This window comes from Canis lupus, chromosome 22 (assembly GCF_003254725.2).
Source record: "Canis lupus dingo isolate Sandy chromosome 22, ASM325472v2, whole genome shotgun sequence".
Taxonomy (NCBI): Eukaryota; Metazoa; Chordata; class Mammalia; order Carnivora; family Canidae; genus Canis; species Canis lupus.
In genome coordinates, this window is record NC_064264.1 from 40,257,701 (window position 1) to 40,284,433 (window position 26,733).

A 26,733-nucleotide genomic window follows, 5' to 3' on the forward strand; every position below is an offset into this window, starting at 1 on the left:
AGCAGTGGGGCATCTGCCTTTAGCTCAGGGAGTGATTCCAGAATGCCTGGATCCAGTGCTGCATAGGGCTCCCTGCCTGAAGCCTGCTTCTCCCTCTGCCTATGTCTCTGCCTCTCACTCTCTCTGTGTCTCTCATGAATAAATAAATAAAACCTTAAAAAAAAAATGAAGGAAAAGATGTACTTTTCAAAGTGTCTTTGATCTTTTGAGGCACCTGGATGGCTCAGTCTGACTTTGTTTTTGGCTCAGGTCATAATCTCAGTGTCGTGGGATCCAGCAGCCATGAGCCTCACAGTGGGCTCCATGCTCAGCAAGTCTCCTTGACGTTCTTTTCCCCTTCTTTTCCCTCTGCTCCTCCCCCTGCTCTCTCTCTGAAATTAATTAATTAATTAATTAATTAAAAAATGAATTTTCTTCCATCTCTGAGTAGATGTGGAATTAGGTATATATTCATACATGTATGTATGTATTTAAATATAGTACTAATAAGCACATTAAAATTAACTCTTATCAGAGATAATTGGGTTGCAGACTCATATACCCTTTTGAAAATGGTTGGGATTCCAGAGACATTTTTTTTCTTTGTATCTCCCGTTAGTATTTTTTTTTTATTACTGAGAAATAAAATCCATTTTATTTAACAAATATTTTTTATCATCCTCTTAAAAGAAAAAATATTTACATATACACATATACAATACAGAAAGTTTCCTTACGCATCAGGATTTTATCAGTCTTAGAGTAAATATGAGTATGCTCTTTGGTAACTCATGACAAATGGATTTTATATTTGAGTGTTGTGATATGTACATTCTTAGATACACCACAGAGAAATACATGTTTATACCACACATATTTATAACCTGTGTTAAGTACTTAGAATCTGAATTGCTGTCTTTAAAGAAAAAAAAAAAACAACAACTTGGAATCATTCTGCTTTTTGAGAAACTTCGGAAAAACATTTCTGTAAGTGTCAAATTTAATTGCCTATGATTCATTTTTGACAGATCATGTACTTAAACCAATGAGCCTTAGTTTTTTCCTTTTAAATTGTTGGCAGCCAAAAACATTGTATTACTCATCGTATTGTAGATAGAATCTGCACAATATTACTGACAGATTTTTGTATTAATTAAAGATTCTGTGTTGTGCAGACTGCATGATGAAGATGTGCCATTAATCTATATACAAAGGTGAGAAAATGAAGGTGCTGGTAACTCTACTAAAAAGATAACCTTTGGATGGATTTTGAGAAAATATGAAAATGTATTTAAAATGATGAATGATTATCATTCAAAACAATGTCATACATGAAAAAATGGCTCAAAAACTGTTCTTTCATTAGAGAAATAAAGAGTATGATACAAATCAATCATTAGCTAATTTAGTATTTTACAAATATTATACAAGTTTGACCTGAATAAATGCAAAAACATTTTTTTAGGTATCTATTGTGTTCACTAATAAAGAGGACACTTTATGACAGTAAATTTAACTTCCATGTACACATAAAGGAACACAGTTTACTGAAATTGTAAATTTTGAAAGTAACAGGGTGTTAAATCACCTTCCAAACATAATTGATTCATACCCTGTGAGAACTACTTACATTTTTGATATTCAGATATATCATATACATAGTCATCACACTGGAGTACTTGGATGATATATTTTATTTTCTTTCTCAAATATATGTATTTGAGGTGTATATACACACACATGCACGCACATATACATACACACATTGCTATAAAAGGTCATTTATACTCTGTGGATGACTTTCAGATATATTTCAAAGCAAAGAGAAATGTATAGAAGAGCCCATATTTGCTACATTTGACAGTGCTTTCATTTAATAACACAAACACAACAAAATCAAAAGCAGCTGATTATATTTTTATTTCTTATTATCTGCCAGGCAGTATTCTAACATAACATAAACAACAGCACTGATTCAGTCCTTGTAATAGTGAATAGTGTCATGGATTAGGTATATTAGTGTTTCCAGCTTAGGTAAGAAACAACTAAAGCACTCAGATGTTCAGTAGCTCTGGAGATTAGAGAGGATCCATGCTTGGATAGTTTGAATACATAGATGATACTATTAATACTATGCTAGGTTCCCTTCCCGAAATAACATGAGGACATTTTTGTTGAAAGTGAACCTGACGTTCACAAACTACAGAATCATTTTAACTATTTTCAAAAAGAAATACTGTTTACTCCTAAAACCTTAGGGCTACCAAAATTTTGGAGGCAGGGCAAAATGATACAAAGATTTTAAAAGCAAACAAAAACAACTGCAAATATTATTTTTAGGACTAAGTGAAATGTTGAGACATAGCAATTCTTAGATAATAACCTTAATGAGTATTTTAAGAATGTTGTCTAAGATTATCCATGGATGCAAATTATGCATGAGTCTATAAAAGATGTATTTTAGTTCAAAGTTTTAAGCTTAGGTGTAGAGGCTGACATACTATCAGTGTTAATATTTCATTCAATAAAGGAAATAAGTCTATAAAAATTTTAATTTAAATTAGTTTGTGCATTTATCCCAAGCTTAGAATACAGACGTAAGTCATAACACCCAATTTTGCATCTTTTTGAAGTACCTATAACTTACAGGTAGAAGTTTGTTGACTACAAGTATCAACATATTTACTAATAATTTTGGGAAATCAGCTGCACTGCTATTTCCTGCCACAATTCTAAGATCAAGACAACGTACCAGATAATGTACTGGAACCAGATAACATACTAGAAATTAGTTCACAACTAAAACTCTCCAAAGGATAATTTTGGTTAAAATATACTAAGATGACTTGTCTAACTAAAATAAATTATAATACTTACCTGACAAGGGAGATACCATGATCCTGAAGTTGGTTTTCTTAGGGCAAGGCTCATCCATTGCACTCTGGTTGTGCTGACCCTTGAGATTTCCTTAAACGTGGGAAACTTGACTGAATAATTTGTGGTAGTGAGACTGCGTTTGCAGTCTCCCCAATTTTATAAAAACAGGGAAAAAAATTATATCAGGGCTAGAGCTGAGAAACATATAAGGCAAGTAAGTATGTGTATGTGAAAATTATACTAACACACATGTACTGACAGTGAACTACTGAAGGCAAATATATTATTTTTTAGGTTTATTAACACATCATTTAATTTATTTTTCCTTTGAATCTCAGTGAATTCAGTGGACACAAGTTATTTTTAACACCCTCCATAATATACATAGTCACAATTACTTGTATCTGTTTCCTTGAGAAGAGCAAAACCAGGAATGCAAATAAATAAAAATGTGAATTTAAAATGTTTCATTCTGGGGCAGCCCACGTGGCTCAGTGGTTTAGCGCCGCCTCCAGCCCAGGGTCTGATCCTGGAGACCTGGGATGGAGTCCCACGTCAGGCTCCCTGCATGGAACCGACTTCTCCCTCTGCCTATGTCTCTGCCTTCCTCTCTCTCTCTCTCTCTCTCTCTCATATATGAATAAATAAATAAAACCTTTAAAAACATATTTCATTCTAAAGTTAAACAAACAAACGAAAAACTCCATGAGCTTTCAATTATTTTGGTGTTCATTTTTTAAAGTTAGCATGTTAAGTAAACAATACAATAGAAAAAATATATATGTAGTATCTACACTTACATTTTATCACTTATTTTTTAAATTAACTTACAAAATTATTATTAGTGTCACTTTCAAATAGTGACTAAAGCTTATAGCACTTAAGTACTTTCTCAAAGTTGTATTGCTTACAATAATAAATATTTGTGATAATATTAACAGCCAACATAGAATAGTTTTATACAAAGAATTGTTTTAGGACTTTACATTTATCATCACAGCACTTTGAATCAATCACTATTATTATTACCTATTTAATGCAATAATAAGAATACTCATTACTACTATATTCTGATTAATGGAAAAGACTAGAAAAACAATCAGGTGTATATAGACTTAAATTCAAGTATATATGGACTTTAAATATACATCTTGAGAAATAAAAGATGTACTTGATAAATAGTGATAGTACATTTGGTTATTTATCTAGAATAGAGTAAGTATATGGAACTATTACATAGGCAGCTAAAAGAAAAACTTAAATAGTACCAGGCAAAAATCTCTACCAGTCTACTGTGAGAAATGCATAATAGAATATAGGGTAATAGGATCCCATTAATACAGAAAATACAGTGACAATCCTACAGGTAAGTATGTATGCATGTATGAATATATAACTCATATATTGCTTTAATGGCCCAAATTATTTGCTACTTCCCATGTTCACTTTCTTTGCAATGAAGTTTTGCAGCTCCTCCAGTCAAGAGGATGGGTTATGACCCTTTTCAGCACATCCACATGATTCATTGTAGCCAGTAATTGCAAAGGACTGAGCTTACACTAGTACATTTCAGCTATTTCTTGCTATTATTCTTTCTTTGCCTTGAAAGTATTCCTGAGCAAGTCTGTTGGAGGAAGAGACACAGACAGACCAGAGTTGTCTCACCCCAGTGTCTCCTCCCAGGCCACAATAGACCAGCTGACAACTGAACCTCAGATATGCCAGAGAACCCAGCCAAGATCACCAGCATTGCCTCATCAACCTGAAATTACTACAGATGCATAAGAGAGCCAAACCAAGCCCACAAGAAAATCTTTGCTTAAACTGTGGACTTGTGCATTCAATAATTACTTGATTTTTTTACATTGAATTTTGGTGTGTTTTGTTATACAGCATCATTGTGGCAACAGATAAGCAATATAGGGTGTTATGAACATATGTGATGGAAAAAATATGAAAGTATAGGTATCATGTTGCTATGTTGCCATTATTGAATACCTGGGGGAAAGGTCATGGCTACCATTGGGTATAATTTTAGAGGATAAGTGAATTAAAAAAAAAAAAAAAAAAAAAGGACAAATGCTGTTCCTAAATTGAATCATTACTTATTTGGCCATGGTAAAATTTGTTGAATAGGACTAACCAGCATTATGTAGAACATTTAAAATCATTCATCTCTGATAATTAAGTGCAAAGAGGGCCTCCTAATATGGTGGCAATAAAAAATGATCTTATATATTCCCAGTACTAATACTGGGAATTAAGTGTTCAATGTCAAAACTGCTCTTATATACTCTTAGTAAATATATGTGTTAAGGTAAATTTAAAAAGCTTCATGTGTAATACATAAGCTATGGAATTTATGACAAAATCATACATGTATTATTTTAATCTTAGGGTGGTAAGTATTAAGGACTGAATATTTATATTCCTTCCTCCCCGATACCCCCAAACTCATATATTGAAGCTCTAACCTCCAGTGTGGCTATATTTGAAATAGGGAAATAACTATGGTTAAATGAGTTCATAAGGATTGGGTCCTGATCTGATAGGGTTAGTGTCTGTGGAAGAAGAGACACCAGAGAACCCCAGAGTCCAGCCCCACCCTGTGTCCATTCACCTAGGAAAACTCACTTGAGAGTATAGCAAGAAAGGGATGTCTGCAAGCCAGGAAGATCCTTTATCAAAAATAAACCTGACAGATCAGTCCTTAATCTAGGAATTCTACCTCCAGAACTGTGAGAAAATAAATTCCTGTTGTTTAAGACATCTAGTCTATGATATTTTGTCATGGCAGCCCAGACTGACTAACTCAGTAAGTTTGAGCTGATTTTAATTTATATTTTGTGATATCACTTGTGTATTTTAAAGAATCAATAACCTATAGGAGAATATTTTGAGATCTCTAACAAAGACTTGCTATTATTTTTTTTGAAATAATTCATCTATATACGTTTATCTTTGTGCCCCATACTAATGCCATACTCATACAATAATCAAATGTATTATATCAAAGTATATTTTTTAACATTTAAGTTTTTTCATTACAGTATTTAGTGTTCAGATACCTAAATTTACACATACAGCAGCTAAAAATCATAAATATACATATGGAAGAAATATTATTTCCTGTTTTATAAATGAATCTGAATTCTAATTAGAATCTCCTCTTCCTGGATCTTAGAAAATTAATCTCAATGAATTTAAAATCTTCCTCATCTCATTCTTTTTTTTTTTTTTTCTTCATCTCATTCTTAAAAGAGTTTAAAAATCTATGGGTTCCTTAAGAAGAATCAAGCTGTAAGTTTTGTTTGTTTGATTCTTTCTTTCGTTTTTTTGTGTGTGTGTGTGGGGGGGGTGGGGGAGGTGCAGATCTTCGTCCTTGTTTGTCATCTAATAATACTGGTAGCAAATCCTTTCTATAGATAGTCTTTATTGCTTTTGCAGACGACTGTACATCTTTTTCACCATATATCCTCCTAAAGGCATTCACTCCCCTCTGAGAGATAGGCTGGAAATGCCTACTCTCATAGGAGGACATCTTTACCATTTCAAAGCTATTCCATTCCCAGTCATAATTTATAAATGCATAGCTCTGCTGCTTCCCCAGAATCAACCCAGAGGGGCAGCACTGCTCTATTTAAATATACCTTCCTTAGCCTCAAATTTCTTGTTTGATTCTGACACCTACTTTCCCAAACAAGTCTCTGCAAGCTATAAGCATTACTTTTGGAGCAAGTGGAAGAGGAGGAATGAAGAGAGGTTTCTGTTCTCTTGATCAGAAACATACATTAGTTTCCTACCAAGGCATTTCTTTCATTTTCCTCCAGTCTGAGATGTATGGGATGAAAATTATTTACTTTTAGTTCAGTGTTTTGATTTTTATATCAAAGAAACTTGTTTTTTACCAAAGTATTCTCTTAGTAAAAAAAATAAAAAAAAGAAAAATCAAGAATAAACACTTTTGTATATCATCATGCTATCCATTCAGTGATCTACTAAAGAGAGAAAAAAAAAAAGAGAGAGAGAAAAAAAACCAGCTAACTGAATAAGGAAGAGGAAATGAAAAGGATACTCAAAAGAAAATCATCAGTTAATATAGCAAATATTATTTTGATGAAAAATCAGCGCTTTATTATCAGCCAATGAGGTAATTCGAAGAGGATAGGGATTAAGTTTGAGCAGTGGAATTGTGGTGACAGTAAAATAAAGAGTGATGCCAAACTAAATGATTATTTTAAACCTTGTCTAGAGGATTAATTTCAAATCCAAAGTGAATCAAACTCATCCTGGAGAGAAAGTGTAACTTCAACAGAAACAATTAATCAGATACAGGTGTTGGCCTATGCTTTGAATTTGCTGACTGAAATTTGGAAATAGAGTGCGATTGAGATTTTTTTTTCTGCCTTTTTACACCCTTGCTCTGGACAGATGTGCCGGGTTTATTGTAAAGAATCTTCTTGGAGACAGGATAGAGGTGTGTAGCACAAAGCTAAAATTAAGAGAAAATGTGTGATAGGACAAAGATTTGATGTTTGTACGAATGTGTGAAATCATAGGAAAAGGAGAATATAGCCATGTGATTTCAATGATGTTTCTGCTTTACCTCAATTGTGAGAATATTGTTAAATGCTGATTTTATAGATTTCAATTGTTTTTTTTTTCTTTCAGTAGTTAAAAATGATGGAAGACCTCTTTTGTATTTAATGTTTTTTTTTTGTTTTGGGCTATTATATTTGAGTATGTGACTATGGTGGTGACATACAATGGAGTAGAAAAGAAATATAAAAATCTGACTGAAGGTTTGGATATGCACCTGCCACATAGTGATTCTTTCTGCTCTATGTGCATATATATTTTTATACCCTAATATCTGTTTATTTATTCACCAATTTACTTTTTAGTTTTTAAAAACATAACAATGTCTACTGAATAGTTTAAACCTGAGAGTTAAACTTAATAATTTAAAGGCATTAAAATAGAGGGTTTTGTGAGTTTTTTTTCCTGAATAAAAAACATTTTTTAAAATTTCCCATTTTTTTTAAAGGATTTTATTTGTTCACGGAAAACACAGAGAAAGAGGCAGAGACACAGGCAGAGGGAGAAGCAGGCTCCATGCAAGGAGCCCGATGCGGGCCGCAATCACGGGTCTCAAAGATCACGCCCTGAGCTGAAGTCAGATGCTTAACCGCTGAGCCACCCAGGCATCCCTAAAAAAACATTTTAAAAACTTACTTATATTGAAAAGGCTGAAATGTTTGTTAATATCAAAGTATAATATCACAAGTGAAAAATATAAAAAATAAAACTGAAAATATTCTTTATGTTTTGTCTGTTTCCATATTTAACTATCTCAAATGTTTCCTAATACAAATATTTAAGTGATATACTGCTATAAAAATGTATCAGATTTTAGAAATAATTTACAAGATCTCTTAGTAAGTGAATCTGAGTAAACTATCATCTACTTAAGAATATAACTTCATGTATAGTTCCCTTTCATATATGATTCCTGTATGTGTGATCTGGCTTAGAGCCTTTCTTTCTGCTCACATTATTACTTCTATGACAAAGGTAAGTGAAGGACTTAAAGTGTAATTGGTTCCTTCAATTAACTTTATCTTTTCACAATCTATGGACTTTCTCTTTATAACACTTATAAATTTATAACATGTATAACTCTTAACACACATTTCAGTATTTTGTAAATTAAAGAATAAGTCTGCCAAAGTTTCTTTCCCATAAAACATCTAAGATATCAGTCTTTGATGATATCTTGTTCTTGTTGACACATATCTGAATAAAAAACTAAAGTACAACAAAAAATACTGTACCTTTGGAATGCTTCATAACTTTCTTTTGAAATAAGTAGTCTTAATAAAATATCAACTAACTAGGAACAAATTATCAGACTGTGCATTTGCTTTTATTCTTATTTTTGCTTGATTTTCCTTTTGTGTGTGTGGGGGGGATGGGGTTAGGAGAGAGATCACTTTTGAATAAGAGTAAATTCAAAAAGTATACAAAGATAAATTAGAAACTTTCCTTGCTTACAAGGAGTTCATATACAGTGTATTTAAAATTGAGTGACATAAACACAGAATTTTAGGCATCTGGGTAAATACAGACAGTTGAACATATTCCCACACATAATATTTCTCTATATACATATTTCTATATCTGCCTGTCTATCTCTGCCTACCTACGTATCTACCTATCACTTTTTCTTCTAGCACGACATTGGGATATTAGTAACAGTTAAAAATTGCAATCTACAAAACTAAAAGAATAAGCAGATAATCACACAGATGAGTTGTCAACAGAACATTGGAGAATGATAAAATCAAGATTATCCTTGGTTTTCCACAAAGCAGAATCTGAGACGAAAGTTTGTGTACATTTAGTTTACATGGGGATGTGATCTGAGGAAGTGGATATAAAGTGCAAGGGAGTAGAACATGGGGGGAGGAAAGCCAAAAGAAGGATGCATTGCAGATTTAGCCACTGCTCACTCAGGTGACTGGTACTTGATCCCACCAGAATAGCGTAAATAGCATTTTGAAATTCATGTCAGAGTTCTTAGCCTAGAAGATTAAGAAAGCAGTATTTACATATCATAAAATCTATGGGTGGTAACACTTGTACATTCTAGAGTTGACCATGCATAGGTGGCATCCTATATTATAATAGAAAATCTCCAGAACAGAAAGTATGAGGTATACAGCAATGATATAAAGTAAAACAGGGCCATTTTCCATGCACATAAAACCAGCGCAATGCTGCATGATATAATGGCTGAGCTAGAAGAAGGGGAGGAACCAAGAGAATTCTAAATTTGTACATAAGAAGAATCAGTACAGTCCATTCACTGGACAACATAAATCAACTCTTGCCCACCATTAAGCTGAATTTTTCATAGAGCCTTTTCTAGTGAATTCTTTTTTTTTTCTAGTGAATTCTTAATAGCAATTTCTTTAAGGTTCTTAATAGCAATTTCTTTAAGGTCTAATAGCATATACAGCAATTCTTCTTACTTACTGCAACTGTTTCTAGGGCTGTAATTGATATATATCCTCTGCCTCCTTAAGTGAACATTTTGATTTCTTTAAAGAATCTGGCATGTCTAGGTTCTTGGCTGATGGAGTCACTTGCATCTTTCTCTATAAAGTGTCCAATTACTGATGATGCACCATAATCACTGATACCAGTCCTTCACTATTGTCACACATCTGGAAGAACATTGGGACACCCTAATGAATTTCTTGGCTTCCACACCTACCGTTCCTACTACAGTTAGGTACAAGTACCTTAGCCCTTTGTGGTTATAAGGATCTGGGTCTGTATGGAATTTACAATAAAGTAACATTTTCCCCCCGCTAATCTTCTTTAATGAGGGCCCCAAATGACCACGTGTTATTCATAGCTTTAAGTCTATTGTAATCCTTACAATTCTATTTAATAAAGTGTGAATTCACCAACCCTAATTCAAACAAACAAACAAACAATATTTCAAACATGCAGAGCTGTAAGTTATAGGGAATCACAGGGAGTGATTAAGAGAGGGGGCCGATACCACTTCCACTCCTTATTTCCTGGATTCACATATTTTAGCTATTTGGGGCACAATACTGTGTATAAGCTAATGCATTGCATCCTGGAGCAACTCAAAGGCTGTTTTCCTAAGCTGGCAAATTAACTCAGTCTTTATAAGGACATTTTACCATTCTATTAGGTTGGCAAGTTTTGAATGGTAAGATATATATTAAAATCAGTAAGTCCTAAGATAAAGTATCCACGTTCATACATTCTCTTCCAGGGAGCTGAAATCATCTACATCTTTTTCCCGCTGGTGTGTGGTGGTTGTTGCTGGTTTGTTTCAAGTAGGCTTGTAGTTTTTCTCCACTTGGGCTTCTCCATGTTTCTCTCCCTGTAAACTAATCTAGGCTTCCTCAGAGTACATTAGTTGGGTTCCAAGAGTGTGTATTCTGAGATAGATTAAGTCAGGCAAAAGCTGTAGTATTTTGGAGGACCTTGCTTTGGATACTGCTGCCTTTACTCTAGTCTATTCATTAGAAATGGAAACTAAGTCTAGACTCTATAATTGAGGAGAGAGAAATTATATCCAAAATTTGTAGAAGAATTGATAAATGTGTCGTTTTAAAACCATCACTCTCCGACCTCTGGTTACACAATGTTTACATTTTTTTTATATGAAAAATGCATTTACCATTTCCTAAGATGCATCTCTCAAGAATCATCTATGTAACAGTAAATACTGTAATGTTGTATGACATATAGTCTCTGTCAAGACTACCCAGCTCTGCCATTATAGATTGAAAACATGCTTAGATTATATGTAAATAAGCATATAAGGCTGTGTTCTATTTTATTTATAGAAACAGGTAGATCATATTGCCCTCCTGCCCATAGTTTCCTGACTAATGTACTGCATAATGCTCATGCTTGAGGTCTAGGATCTCAGGTCTTTGTATGTGATTTCTTTTATAAAACGGTGAGTTTAGTTTTCAATCTTGAGACCCAAAAACTAAAAAGACAAGTTCTCTGACATTTATAAATCAAATATAATGCTGAAATAGGAATAAAATAATCACTATAGCCATTCAGAAAGGGAGAAAATGGGAGGCATCTCAGAGGTGCACAGATTGCTAGTGATTCTGAAGCACAGCTGGGCAGAGGTTGCCAGCTAAGAAGTGTTGGGAGCCTGGTGCTGTCATTCAGAGATGTGAGGATCCAAAGTTCCCTTTCCATTTTGCACTCTCTCTGTCCCTTTTAATTCAAGTCAAAATAGCTCTTTATAAAAATTTTGTGGATTCTTATGAATCAATTGGTAATCTGCTCAATTAGACAAAAGCCAAATTAAAGATTTTCTTCCAACATAGGAACTTTTCTGCCTTGGGCTTCCAGCAAGGCTGCTGAAGAATGCTTTCTTAAGATTTTTCAGAAACTCTAAAGTTAAATGAAAACTATGAAGCACATCTGCAAGATCACTCGTGAGACTTTTCACCTAATTGAACACTTTTCTGAGGCATTTCTTTAAATATTTCCCAGGTCTTTACCGATGATCTTATATTTACATGCTGAGTTTCATTTTTGCTGTGAAACTCTTTCTTTATTTGAAAATCTTGAGTAGGTGGGAATGAGAAATAATTTAAATTTCAAACCCAGAAATCCCTGCTGCCTTTCTATTTTCTTGACTTTTGTTTGAATACTGAAAAATTCTTTATTTTAAACTCCTGTCTTTCCTTTTTAATTTTACTGTGGGCAGTTAGATGAAGCAAGACAGCAACTCCACTGCTCTGCCTGGATACATATGAAACACTATGTTATCAAAATCTTACATTAGTATGGTACATTTGTCATAATTAATGAACCAATATTGATATGTTATTGTTAACTCAAAGTTAAACTGATTTGCAACCTAACTCTGTTAGTATGAGTCTCTTTATAACTTTCTGAGATGTTTCTATGTGTTGAGCATAATTTTTTAGATGATGCACACCTGAATACGTCTTTATTTTGCCACATTTGATTTGTGGTTTTTCTGGATATAGAGTTTTAGGTTGATTTAATTTTTCTCAGAAATTTGAATACATTTGCATATTATCTTTTGGACTCTGGATAAATTTTATTCCATTCAGATTCTTAAACCTTGTAAGTGACCTATTCAGATCCCTAATCTTTTGTGAGTGACCAAAATTCCTCTTTATATATTTATATACATATATATTTTTAAAAATATTTTCATGCCCAGTTTTCTAAATTTTTAGAATAATGTGCCTTGATTTAGAACTTCAGAACTATGATGTGTGTGTGTGTATGTGTGTGTGTATATTTTACCTCTAATTATTTATTTCATTTAGCTTTAAGTAAACTTTCTAAGGACAAAGACAGGAGATCATCCCTAGTATCAACATAATTATTACTGATGAAGCAAAAAAAATGTTCTGAAAAAAGAGGAGGTGTTTTTGGAAAGATAGCATTCAGATAACCTTTAGGCCATCAGGTACCATTGAAGTTTTATAAAGCAACACACACACACACACACACACACATATATTAAGGTGTTATTAAGGTTTTATAAAGTGACATATATTATATATATATGTATATTAAGGTATTATTTCTAATATAATCTCTTTTATATAAGTAACATAGAAAACTACAGTATTAGATACCGAGATAGATGCCATTATCACAATTTTTGGATTAAAAAAATTACTTCTCTCAAAAATATGTGCACTTTGCTTTTCAATAATGAAAATATGATCCTTAGTTGAATGCATAGGCATGAAGATCATGCTGTATGTCCCAGAGATCCTTATTGACAATTTTGATCATGCAATTAAATTTTTACTGGTGGCATGCACAAATAGTTCTGATAAATATTCTTGAAGAGAAGGGACCAATATCTCTTTTCTCTTATTCCCTCCCTCTGCCTGAAATGCAGGCATAATGAATAAATCTTCAGCCATTATCCTGTACTGTGTGGTGACCTTGGAACATAAATCAGAGAGGGTAGAGTATCATGATGGAAAGTAATTTATCCATGTCAACATCAAGTGGACTGAAGGCCTGGATTCACTACTTCTATACTTGTTAACCATGAGTAATAGATACTCTTCTATCATCTTTACAACAGTGTTATCCTGAGTATTTCTTTTTTTTTTTTAGATTAAAAAAATATTAAATATTTATTCATGAGAGACACAGAGAAAGAGGCAGAGACATACGCAGAGGGAGAAGCAGGCTCCCTGCAGGGAGCTTGTTGTGGGATTTGACCCCAAAACCCTGGATCACTACCTGAGCCAAAGGCAGACGCTCAACCACTGAGCCACTGAGGTGCCCCCCTGAGTAATTCTTTAATTCACATCTAAACATAAGACTTGCTAGTACATAATGTTTTAGAGTGAATACAACCAGAGGAATTTTGTGGGTTCAGTAAGTGAATATAGTACAGTATGATATAGATGTTTTCTTCAGTTCTATGTTTAAGTTCAAAGTGATAATTTTATTTCTTAGAGAATTTTTTTCATAAGTGTATGTCTTCCACTACAATCATTATACACTAAATATATACACACATTTGTGTGTCATATATAGATTTTCTGATTTCCCTCTTTGGTGACACTGGAAATAAAAGTCAAACTATTTGAATTTATGATTTGTGAAAAATCTACTTTTTCAACATTGAACTATTGTTTATTATTTCAGGGCTAGCCAAATAAATTATATACTATTTTCTTTACCTTTAAAAAAAATAGAGTGAAGTAATAGTGAACTTACCATCAACTATTTAGGGAGTACTTTTTTGCATATTTGGAGTAGAAGCCTTTATACTTCATAATATTCTCTGGGATCCAACACAGAAACACCTTAACTAAAAACTCCTTGTTTGTATAGCTTCTGACTTTGACAGTTGTCAAGATAATTTTTTATGCATCAACTCTTAATATGGCAAATTCACCTCCTGTGTAGACCTAAGGAATGTACAAATAAGGTCATTAGATATGCAGATATGCTCTCCTTCAGCAAGATGGAAAATGATATTAACAGGACACTCTCATTCCCCTTTCCAGGTCCATGAAAATTCACCAACACTTTTTATTGGCTTGCTATTGAATTCATTGTTCATACACCTAAGAGGATTAAAATACAATTCAAAGATATATAGTTCTGTAATCTTATTCTATTATCTTCTCTCTACTGTGGGTCATTGAGAAGAAACTTATGTTCCCTACAGTTCCTATTTAGTTATATGCTAAAAATACCAGAAACTACATTCAGGTTACCAGATAATTCTTATTCCTATTCTCATTCCAAGCATTATGTAGTGGCTTTCTGTTCTTTTTTTTTTTTTTTTTTTTTTTTTTACATATATCCTGATTGTGATGTTTAAGGTGCTTGACATTTTCTGTATTCTGCACTACATCTATTTAATGTTTCATCTAGCTTTATCTCAAAAAATTTTCCATGTTGAAGATCTGTCATTTTCCAATGAATAGGAGTTAAATTCCTCCTTTTATTCTCTCAACCTCTGTTGATAAATTACACTTTTGTGATAAACTTATCTCTTCTCCATTTTAGGCTGTAAGCACTCACTGATTCAAAGAATATCTGTAGCATTTTAAACCAAATAAAATAATTAGTATGTTCCAAAAGGAAGGCAAGATAGGGAAATGATAAATGTCTTAGGCTTTATGGTTTTCCAGTAATGGCTAATGAAGACTGACCCAGAGTAACATAATTAGATCAGAAACGTTTGTTTTTTGATGTGATCTCGCTTTTGGCCTCACCTCCCTACTCCTCTTGAGAGCCTTTGGCCCTCTCACTGTGTTTAACAGTAGCCAGTGCTATTTACCTCCCTGTGCTCATCTGCTCGTAACTGCTTTTAGCTAATGTAAGTAGAAAGATGAGATTAAAGAATAAGTTATAGTGGCCAATACCCATTACACACATGCTGTATACCGACCAATCATTTATTTTTTGACAGGAAAAATGACTTAAGTAAGTGAAACTGCAATTATGAAATTTAAGACTGTTATCAGATCCATGCTGAAAAGATTTTTTTTTTTTTAAACCTGTTTTCTAAAAAATAAAGAAGGGAGCTTTTTTTCCATATTCTTCACCAATGTGTATCTATTTCTCCTGAAGGTGTAGTCCTAGGGAAGAAAGTTCACAATCTCATTCTCCTAAGTAAGCAACCATGATCTACCTCAGAAAACATCAAACACTGTCATTTTTAGTAACATTTATGCAAGCACTCTACCTAGGCTCCTGCTTATCTGTATAAAACGAGAACGATGTCTATGAAACATGGGGAAGAACTGGTCATTACAAAGGAATTTTAAAAACCCAAAAAAGAGTTATCAGTTTGTTCAATAGCAATTGATTTGCGATTTTATCAGAATAAATTTCACCGTATATTTCCTCCTTTTTATTTTGAAAAGGCATAAAATCTTTTTATTTATTTTTATTTATTTATTCATGAGAGACACAGAGAGAGAGAGAGGGGCAGAGACACAGGCAAAGAGAGAGGGAGAAGCAGGCTCCATGCAGGGAGCCTGATGCAGGACTCGACCCCAGTACTCCAGGATCACGCCTGCAGGCGCTAAACCCCTGAGCCACCCAGGGATCCCGAAAAGGCATAAAATCTATATGCAGTATGTGCTAATGCAAATGATAACATAAGGTGAAATTGATAAGAAAAAATGTTACATAGTTTAGATTCTAAGTATAATTATCTCATTATTCTACAATTTTGTCAGATTCTGAAAATACAGAATTATTTTCATTTCTGAAAATCATTCCAAAGAGCAAACTTTTCTGTTTTTCCTAATGTATTGTGTATAAACTAAAGATGCATTATTTTAATTATCTCTGTAATATAATTAATTAGTATATTACATAGTAGAGAGGCAACTCAGGCAAAATTGTTTGCTTAAAAAACAATTTGATTCTTAATAAGGAAATAGATAACAATGTGGTTTATCAATATTCAACATATAAATAAGATTTTTCAAAAGTGGAATATAACAGAGTACTAGATTAGAGGAACATTTGACACAAATAGAAGTTACAGAGCTGGGTAGCCACAGCCCCCCAAGTCTCAGGCAACTACCTTTTTAATTCTCAGTCCATTGTTACTTTTTCATCACTATTTTTATGATTAAAATTAAAATAGCATTTTATATTATAAATTCAAACTTACTGTTAATTTCCCAATATTCTAATACAACAGTCATTTGTCAAAGAAAATATTAATTTGTAATTGTTAAACTGTAAATCTTAATGTCTTTGAAAATATGATGAAGTTTTGATGAAACCTATCAGGGCTGTCTAGTATAAAGAAAATTAAGAAAATGTAAAAAGGAAACATAAAATGTTTAATATTACATTTTATTTTCACTTGTACTGTTTTGCAATATATACCTGTAATGCTTTTTGATTTTTCCCTTTAGGCATGGGAAAATTCTATTACTATTCCTTGAAAATTGCTTCTATTGCCATTCTTGAATATACTATTGATGTACAAACACACACACATATATATATATATGTATGTATGTGTATGAATGGACATAATATTTTAACCTTGGGTTCTCTGCACTGTTTGCATTATCTCTGTAAATGTACATGAACATGTATAAGTCTGAAAATTTAGTGCTGAATTTCATTGCAACTAACTTCACAAACTTATTTTTACACCAAACATATGCTAGTATGTTTTTATGATATAGTTTTACTGAGATATAATTAAAATACCACACAATTCAAGTGTCTAAACTACACAGTTCAATGGGGTTTGGCTTATTTACAGGAATATACAATATCACCACCCCTGATTTCACAACATTTTGACCACCTCAAGAAGAAACGGAGTGCTCTCACTCCACTATTCTCCAAACTATCCAGCCCTCAGTAACTACTCATCTACTTTCTGTTTCTATACATTTGCCTTCTCTGGACGTTTAATATAAATTGAATCATATCACACATAGTCTTTTGTGACTGGTATCCTTCACTTAGCATAATGTTTTCAACAATCATTTATATTATAGTATGTATCATTACTTAATGTTTGTGTGTGGTCAAATAATATTTCATTGTGTCCATATACATATTTGGTTTATTCATCAGTTGATTGGTATTTGAGTTGTTTTCAAGCCTTTGGCTATTATGAATAATGCTGCTGTTCATATTCACGTACAGATGTTTGTGAGGGTATGTATTTTTATTTCTTTGTGTATACATCTATGAGTGTAATTGCTGAATCATGTGTTAACTCAATGTTTAATATATTTAGCCATATTTTTAGGAACTTCCAGATTATTTTTCCAAAGTGGCTCCACCATTTTTCTTCTTCAACAGGAGTGTATAAAAGGGTCTAATTTCTCCACATCCTCATTAACATTTGTTATTATCTAAGGTTTTATTACAGTAATTTTAGTGTGAATGCTATCTCGTGGTTTTGATTTAAATTTTCCTAATAAATGGAGATACTGATCATCTCTTCATGTGCTAGTTGGCCACTTATATATGTTTAGAGAAATGTTTATTCAGATACTGTGTCATTTTCAATTGAGTCATTTGTCTTTTCATTATTGAGTTGTAGCATATATAATATATTAATATGGAGTTGTAAACATATATTCTAGATATAAATCTCTTTTCAAATATGTAATCTGCAAATATTTTCTCCCATTGTTTGGACTGTCTTTCCATTTTATTGATGCTATACTTGTAAGCACAAAAGTTCTTAATTTTGATGAAGTTCACTCCGTTTTTACTTTTGTTGCTTATGCTTTCGGTATTATATATATAATGATCCATTGTCAAATCCGAAGTGATGAAAACTTACCTCTATGTTTTCTCCTAAGAATGTTAAAGTGTTTTATTCTTACATTTAGGCCTTTGAGTTGATTTTTGTATATGTTGTGAGGTGGGGGTCCAACTTCATTCTTCTTCATATGGCTATCCAGATGCCCTAATTTATTTGTTAAGAGACTGTTTATTCCTTTAATGATCCTGTCTCTTGCCATAGTCAGTAGCCTATAGACATATGTTTATTTCAGCATTCTCAATTCTATTCCAATGATCTTCAGTTTATGTTTATGCCAATACCATAATAGCTTTATGTAGGTTTTCAAGTCAGAAAGTGTGAGTCTTTCACCTTTGTTCATTTTTTTTTTTTTGAATTTGTATGGCTAGTTGAGGTCCCTTGTAATTCTATGTGAATTTTTGAATCAAACTATGGATTTTATAAAGAAGAAAGTTGAATTCTAATAGGGATATCTTCAGTTTGAAGATAAATTTTGGGAATATGAAATCTTTGCAATGTCAGGTTTGTAAATCTATGAACATGATATCCTCTTTCATTTATTTAGATCTTAATTACTTTCAGTGAGGTTTTATAGTTTACAGTAAGTATACATTTTGTACTTTTTGGTTACACTTATTTTTAAATATTTTGTTCTTAGCATCTGTTAATGATTTTAAAATTAGGGGAACATGTGATCTCTTTCACAAATGATTGTGATATCATGGTCCTTTATTACAATTTGTCACGCTTTGTTTCTTGTTGGTCTGGTTTGAAATCTTGGACACAAATTATTTCTTTGTCAGAGCTGATTGCCACACAACCTTCAAGCACCTGATTGCTTTCCTCTGCCAGAGAAACCTCTTATGGAATCCTGTGAGTTAGGTACCTGCCTATATTCACTGTTTTGTTTTAGAGTATTTGGGAACTTCTAGTTCTTTGGGTGCTATATCGGAACCAAGGAAACTTCAGAAATACTTGTTCAAGCTTTTTCTTGCCTCTAAACACAGCTGACCCAATGCTATTTTTCTTCAATTCCAAAAAATACCTAATATGCATCTTTCCTTTAGTTTTAGGCCTGCACAGGATAATTTAAATATCTCTATTTTCCTCCTTTATCAGCTGTCTACAAACAACTTACCTTGTGATGATAACCCTCATGACTCAGATTAGTTGGTGAAAGGAAACATAAAAGCTTGATTTAAGAGAAAAATAGTATGCAATGGGTTAATATTTTAAAATGATATTTCTATTATAAAGTTAATGATTACAATAGCCTGTTGTTTGGGGAACAGGGGAAACTTCCCCAACCTTTGGGGAAGAAATAGTACAAAGGGAAAACTATGATTCAACACAGTCACAAAATCATGACAGAAATGAAGTAGAAGAGTTAGAATTCAAAAATGTTTTCTTCATTGTATTTGAAAAGATATTTTCAATGTTTAGGACAAAAACAAATAGCTCCTTAAGCAAAGATTCATATGTTTTTTAAATGAATAGCATTCTATTATTTTTCTTTGTGGAACAAAAACATAACATTCTATCTCACAAATATTAGAAAATAATATTAAAAATAGGGCATGGGACTATTAGGGAATTTCTTACAACCCCTAGAGCTAAAAGAGAAAATTCCTCAAACCTTTCCATTTTCTCTAGGGCCTCTCAATGGCCAAACCCAAATGGAAGCAAGCAGTCAGAGATCTGTATTAGTCAGGGTTCTCCAGGGGAACAAAATCAATTGGATACAGATATAGATATAGATAAAAATTATCTATCTATCACCTATCTATTTATCTATCATCTATCTAGATACATATATAGAGGAAAGAGAAAGGGAGGGATGGAGAGAGAGAAGTTCATTATAAGGGAACTAGGCTGTGATTATGGAAGCTGACAAATCCCAAAATACACAGTCAGAAAGCCAGAGACCCAGGAGAGCCAATGGTGTAGGAGTTTAAGTTAAAAAGCTAGAATGTTTGCAGTTCAAGTAGAACTATTTGAGTTCAAGTATGAAAGTGTGAAAGCCAGTGTGCAAAAGGGAGGAATTCCTAGAACTCATTGGGAGGGCCAAACTTCCCCTGCACCCCTGTTCAGGCCTTTGGGTAATATGATGAGGGCTATCACTTTAGGCATTGCAATCTGCTTTATTTAATCTACTGATTGAAAAGTTTTGCACAATATAAGTTTTACATGTTTGTTTATGACTAAACCAGAAAAATCTTGGCCAGTAGTTACTAACATTATGTTATTTATTTACTTTTTTAAAGATTTTATGTATTTATTCATGAGAGACACAGAGAGAGAGAGAGAGGCAGAGACAGGCAGAGGGAGAAGCAGGCTCCATGCAGGGAGCCCGACGCGGGACTTGATCCCCGGTGTCCAGGATCAGGCCCTGGGCTGAAGGCTGCGATAAACCGCTGAGCCACCGGGGCTGCCCCACATTATGTTATTTAATAGTAGTTTTGGAAGACCCCTTAAAAAGCAAAACTAATAAAATAATCCATTTGTATGATGGCTGATTAAAAGGGTAGAAGAGAGGGTAATGGGTTATAGATACAGTTCATTTATGATTAACAATTCCTGCATGGAATATTTTGCTTCTAAAAAATACCGATAGACTTACTCATGTAAACATTATACTTTCTTTTAGTCTATAGCTGAAATGTGCTATCCATTCACAATTTTTTGTATTCTTTTAAAGATTTTATATATTTATTTGAGAGAGAGATAGAGGGAGAGAGTGAGCATACGAGCGGGGCAGGGGGCAGAGGGAGAGGAAGAAGCAGGCTTCCCACTGAGCAGGGAACTCAAAGCAGGGATCCATTCCAGGAACCTAAGATCATGATTGAGCCAAAGGCAGCTGCCTAACTGACGAGCCACCTAGGCACTCCATCTATTCACAATTTTATAACCACAGTTTGGAAGTGCAGGGTACAAGATAATCCACCAGATGTGCCATTAACTTAGATCTTAGATTGAAGTATAATTGTTTCTTCCCTACCTGAAAGTTTGTGAAATGGTCAAGAAAGAGAACATTGAAGTTAGTTAAAATATAAAAACTAACTATAAAACTGCTTTCTGCACGTGGAAATAAAAACACGGGATATTAGAATAAACCTTACAGCTAATGATCTATTTCCTTTTATATTTCTTTATCATTTATATATTTATATCTGCTTTTGCTTTAATTTGAAAAAAATAAACTATTAATGCATAACATTTTAGGTTTCAAATTAATTCATAATATTACCACTTATTATTTGTTTATGTTCAAAAGAATGTAATGAACATATTGTGATTAGCGATCAATCATAAACAACCACAGGGGGAAATGAGAAGGTGAAAAGTGTTATATTGTAATTTTTTTTTTCTTTTTAAAAAAATATTTTTTTTTATTCATTAGAGACAGAGAGGCATAGACATAGACAGAGGGAGAAGTTCCTCCGTGTATGAGGAGCCTGATGCAGGACTCAATCCCAAGATCCTGGGATCATGACCTGAGCCAAAAGCAGATGCTCAACAACTGAGCCACCCAGGTACTCCTGTTTCTTTTAATTTCTATCATAGGTCTTCTCAGTAGCCCTCGTAAAATGTATCTGGCTCATGTAATTTTGGGTTGATGTTTCTAGAAATGATACGCTAGCAGGTTTTAGAAAATGTTCCCGTTAAAGAGGTGTCATATTTCCCATTGAAAAATAAAACATATTTAAATGTAAAAAAATACAGTGGAGTTTATGAAATGAGATTTATAAGAACTAAAATACAGAAGTTATTTGGAACATTAACCAGGCATCCAGTGCCTTAGCTCAACTAGAAGATTAACCGGGATTTTATTACCTTAAATATTTTTTTTTTGTTTAGTGTTATTTTCTCTTCTATTTTAACTAATTAAAAATATTTTGAATAAAAATTTAATTAAAAATATCAATTAAAAATATCAATTAAATGAAAAGAGTATTATCCTATTTTCATAGCACTGCTCTATTCAATTTTTGTTATATTTTATTTCTATTCATAGGCAATATTGTCATTGCTCCCTTAGTATATCTTCACATTTCTTTTGGTTCAGTTCTTTATTATATATGTATACATATGTTTGTGTGTGTATAATGAGAAAGAGAGAGACACAGAGGGTCACAGAAACAGTTTTCACATGAGTATCATTTTGTTGTTTGTCATGTTTCCAGCCTTACATGGCACGAGTTTTTAATTTGATTTATATCACTGTTAAGTAGAATCATGGATATATTTCAATATTTTAATAGTTTGTTTTTCATCTCAAAAATGTATTTTCTTCTACTTAACCAGTAATTTTTTATATTGTGACTGTAGAAAGCAAATTTTGAATTTTCTACAATGCAGGGTTATATTCATTAGAGTTAGAAATTAGTTTTTCTTTGGCTATATATACATTGTTTCTACATGGTAAATAAAGATTTTATATACCACATGAGAAGTTTTGAAAACTGCATTCTAGAATAAATTTAAATTTATTAACATAGCTTTTGGAATCATCATTAAAACCATCAATATCACAAGATCAAAGTCACACTGTACACCTACTACCAGTATAGGCATGTGCTTTCTAAATCCAGTAATCAGTCACTTTATTCATATACTATGTATAAAGTGCTAAATTATGTTTCATAGATACTTTACATTATGAATGGACTAGTGGATTAAATAAGACCTACGTATGACATAAGGAGATATTTATTTAATACAAAAATAGCAAATAAAAGTGTTCCAATATAAGAGAGAATTGTCAGGAATAAGTATAAGCAATTTTACATGTTTTGACTCATTTAATTTTCCCTACAATTTTTTTGTGTGTATATGTGTGTGCGCGCACATGTGCACTTGTGTGAAATCTGGTCATCTTTTAACAAATTGAGGATATTGGTAGAGAGAATTAAAATAACTTCCCAACAGTTCACTAGTAAGAAGTATTAGTTTAATCTGGCCATGGTAGAAAGCCAAATGTACAAAGAACCATAGGACAATGGATCTAGGGTGGTAGGTTGGCACAACATCATAAAATACTTTAAATGAAAATTTAAGATATTTTGAATCAAATAATAAAAAGAGTAATGAGTAATTGTAGGTAATAATCCTTCAGATATGAATTTATTATCCTGGATGGTAGGTCATAGATTTATATTTACCTTATAAACCTTGATTTTCTAGTTACCAGTGGCTCATTTTTTTCCATAACATTTTTTTGGTAGCACTGACATCTTCTCCCAAACTATATCATTCTTAACTCCAAAAACTTCCTAATAAAAGTCTTACCTGCTTCCTGCCTGCTTTTACAAGTGATTATTCACTACCTATTGAAAAAAATCAATAAATCTTATGGGATAGATAAGGTGGTAGAGGGTGATATGATAAGAAAAAAGATATATCCAGGAAAGATGAGATATAAAAATGATGGAAGTTCAGAATCCCATTGCAGTATGTGATAATGTACTCAACAAAATGTATTATATACAGTGTATGTATATGTATACATATGTTCCAGCACTGTCCTTAACATATAATATTAAGTAGATTTTTACCTTTGAAAAATGTTACTTTGCTTTTGTAATTTGATCTTTTATATTTGAATTAGGTCTTAAAACTCAATTTTAATATCCACAAATGAATTAAGAAAAAAATACTATTTGTACTCTCTATTCTAGTGTTCTTTATGTATATAAGGAATATCCTAGCAGGATTTCCACTGGAAAAGAGCCCAACACTTCAGGGTGTTCATTACCATGGTGTCCTTTGGGCAGAAATTCTTATCCTAGACCTCTGGATCCATATGAGGCCATAAGAAAACTTCAGATTGTGTTTTAATCCTTTAAAACCTTATGCAAGAATGAAAGATTGGATGCTTTTTCATTGCTTTTCTTAGGAATTCTTCAAACTTATATTTAAAAAAAAAATGTCAAATCAGGATACTCCTAGAAGGGAAATCTGACCTGAAACACATTGATTTATTTTTAATTCACATAGAGACAGAAGGATTTTGCTTTCCAATCACAGGAATACAACTGGCTTATTGAAGCTTTTTTTGCTTCCAAACGAGTTAATGAAGGTGTCGACCACTGCAAACTAGATTTTGAATCAATACAACTTAAATTTTATGCCTCTAGGTCTATCAGTCCTTGACAATTCTCTGACATAGTTAACCTTATTGAGACCTGGTTCCCTAAATGCACTTGTTAGTGATTTGCTTGCTGCCTCTTCCTCAGTACTCAATGGAATGTTTACAAAGGACTTGTTCTTCATTAAATCTTATTCATCTTTAGAAACACTTATTAAAACAAAATCAGGAACTAAATAAATAGATAACAAAACACATTATTTTTTATTTTGAGTATTAACTGAATGAAAAATGGTAAATGTAGTCACCCCATAGGTTATTGTTCTCTTTGGCACCAAAAATCCAGTGCTTTGACACAACTGAATGTTGTTCTTCATAATATTGCTCAGGAAACTTCCTGCCTAGATATGTTCAACAGCCCAAGAGCATAGAATAATATTGTTTATAATTAGCTGGCTGATTTGCATCTTGTGAACAGTCTATTTGAAAACAACAGGTCCTAATTTTATAAAACTCACTTTTATAATTATCTGATTGAACCTTTTTTTTTTTTTGGTTAAATATAAAACCTAAAAATTGCCTAGCCCTCCTGAATTGTACTGAAATATAATCCTAAAACTAAATCCGCTTCAGTTCTTATATAATGAAGCTCCACTATAACCAGGATGCTAATCCAACACAGAATGTTATATGCACCTTAACTTCTGGACGATCAAACAAATAGGAATGCACAAAAGGTTTTTCAAAGTTTTCTGAACAGAGATTAGAATATGTGTGTGTATCTCTTGTTAAATTCCCCAAACCCAGCATTTACCATCATTTAATATTAAAAAGCAAAATATCAGAAATGAGAGTCAACTAAGAGTCTAATGGTATGTGTAATTGCACACACTATAAAGGGGACAAAATAGAAAATGATAGCAAGGAGATTTAGCTGTCTCTATCATGACAAAAGATGGAACAAGGGGGTAAAAATCTCCATTGAATTATTGAACTATAGGGTACTTATTCAAATTTAAGGTTTAAATTTATGCTACAAATATGGTGCTCCCCAAAACCTCATAGAGAGAATTTAAGTGTTCTCATGGTGGTCATGCTACTTCACATTTTACAGAAACAAACTCAAATCATGTCTTAAAGATACCAACTTCAGTCCATCCAAGCAAAGGCAATTTTAAAATACATCTCGGTCTCAAAAAGTCAGAGTGTTAGTTAGTTCCATATAGGGCCACATAGGGAGCCACTTTAGGGTTTAGGACAGAATAACACATTCTGAACTATAATTCACTCTAAATTCATTTGGATTAAATCTCAAGAGTGGATTATAGATACAATTATTGAAACACCAAATAGAAGGTCATTTCACAAATGAAGGAGATGGTGATGGTAACTGAGACCAGGGTGTTATCATTATAAGTGGTGAGAAGTGATTAGAATGTGTGTGTTCTTGAGATCTGTCCAGCAGAATTTGCTGATGAGCAGAATGTGGAGTGTAGAAAAAAATAGGAATCAAGGATACCTTCAAATATATTGTGAGCCATGGGAGGAATAGAATGAAGAAGATTGAAGATAGTGTAGGTCTGAAGGGAAAGGACAGGGCTCTGTTTCAGTTTAGTTTGAGCTGTGTAGTAGATACCTAAGCAAATATGTCAGATAGGCAGTTGGAGGTAGGAGGCAGGAATTCTGAAAAGAACTGTTCCAAAGATATGATTTGGCTTTTCTTGGCTTTTATGTAAAACTGTAATATAAGAAGAGACCACTAATGGAGTGAGCTTAGACCAAGTAGAGAACCAGAGACTGGAACTGAGATGCTCTGCATAATTTGAAAAAAAAAAGGATAGAGGAAAAACAAAAATAAGTGTCTTAGAGAAAGAATGACATGTTTTATTGGGTTGAATATAATAATAGTTTAAGCATAAGAATAGGTTAGGTAGAGTGGTAAGTGAAAAACTGTTAGAACAGATGTCTAGAAAGCCTTCTTTGTTAAAACTGCTGCTGAAATGCATATAAGAATAAAATGTGTTCTGGAAATCTGTGACCTAATAACACTGAAATTTTTTTTTTCAATTGTTTCTTTACAATATAGAATTATAGATAACAATTTCTTTCCTATGGGAAATACATAGTTATTGTTGGTTGCTAGAGAAAGAGAGCAAGATTGTTTGTCAGTTACTTGTTTTCAGTAAGTAGCAATTTAGATAGTCTTATAAAAGTGTAAAAAATGCAGTCAAGACAGTGGATGAGGACTGACTATTAAGCAATTTGAAATGTTGAATATTTCCCTCAAGTCCTCTGGCTGCAGATAAACATTATTCTTTCAACTAAGATTAAAACAATAGCATGCTTAAACAAAAGATGTGGCAATTATAAGGCCTAGACAGCAATGAAATTAGGAAAAAATGATAGAAATTTTAAAAAATAATTAAAGGAAAACCGTAGACATGCCCAA

At 32.8% G+C, this 26,733-nt stretch overlaps 1 long non-coding RNA gene and 1 other non-coding gene across 4 annotated transcripts in view; one reads left to right on the top strand and one right to left on the bottom strand.

Moving 5' to 3' along the window:
* Window positions 1-2,848: 2,848 nt before the first annotated feature.
* On the top strand, window positions 2,849-3,007 carry LOC112656182 (U1 spliceosomal RNA). The gene has a single exon (XR_003134173.1). It is a non-coding gene; the product is annotated as a U1 spliceosomal RNA (small nuclear RNA).
* A 4,887-nt stretch (window positions 3,008-7,894) lies between these two features.
* Window positions 7,895-26,733, bottom strand: part of LOC112656011 (uncharacterized) — a 48,611-nt gene continuing 29,772 nt past the window's right edge. For all 3 annotated transcript variants that reach the window (XR_003134036.3, XR_003134037.3, XR_007404930.1), the window contains exons 2-4: window positions 14,161-14,354; window positions 9,895-10,085; window positions 7,895-8,066 (exon numbers count right to left, since the gene is read on the bottom strand). This is a non-coding gene — a long non-coding RNA (uncharacterized LOC112656011). The remainder of the gene's footprint in view (window positions 8,067-9,894; window positions 10,086-14,160; window positions 14,355-26,733) is intronic.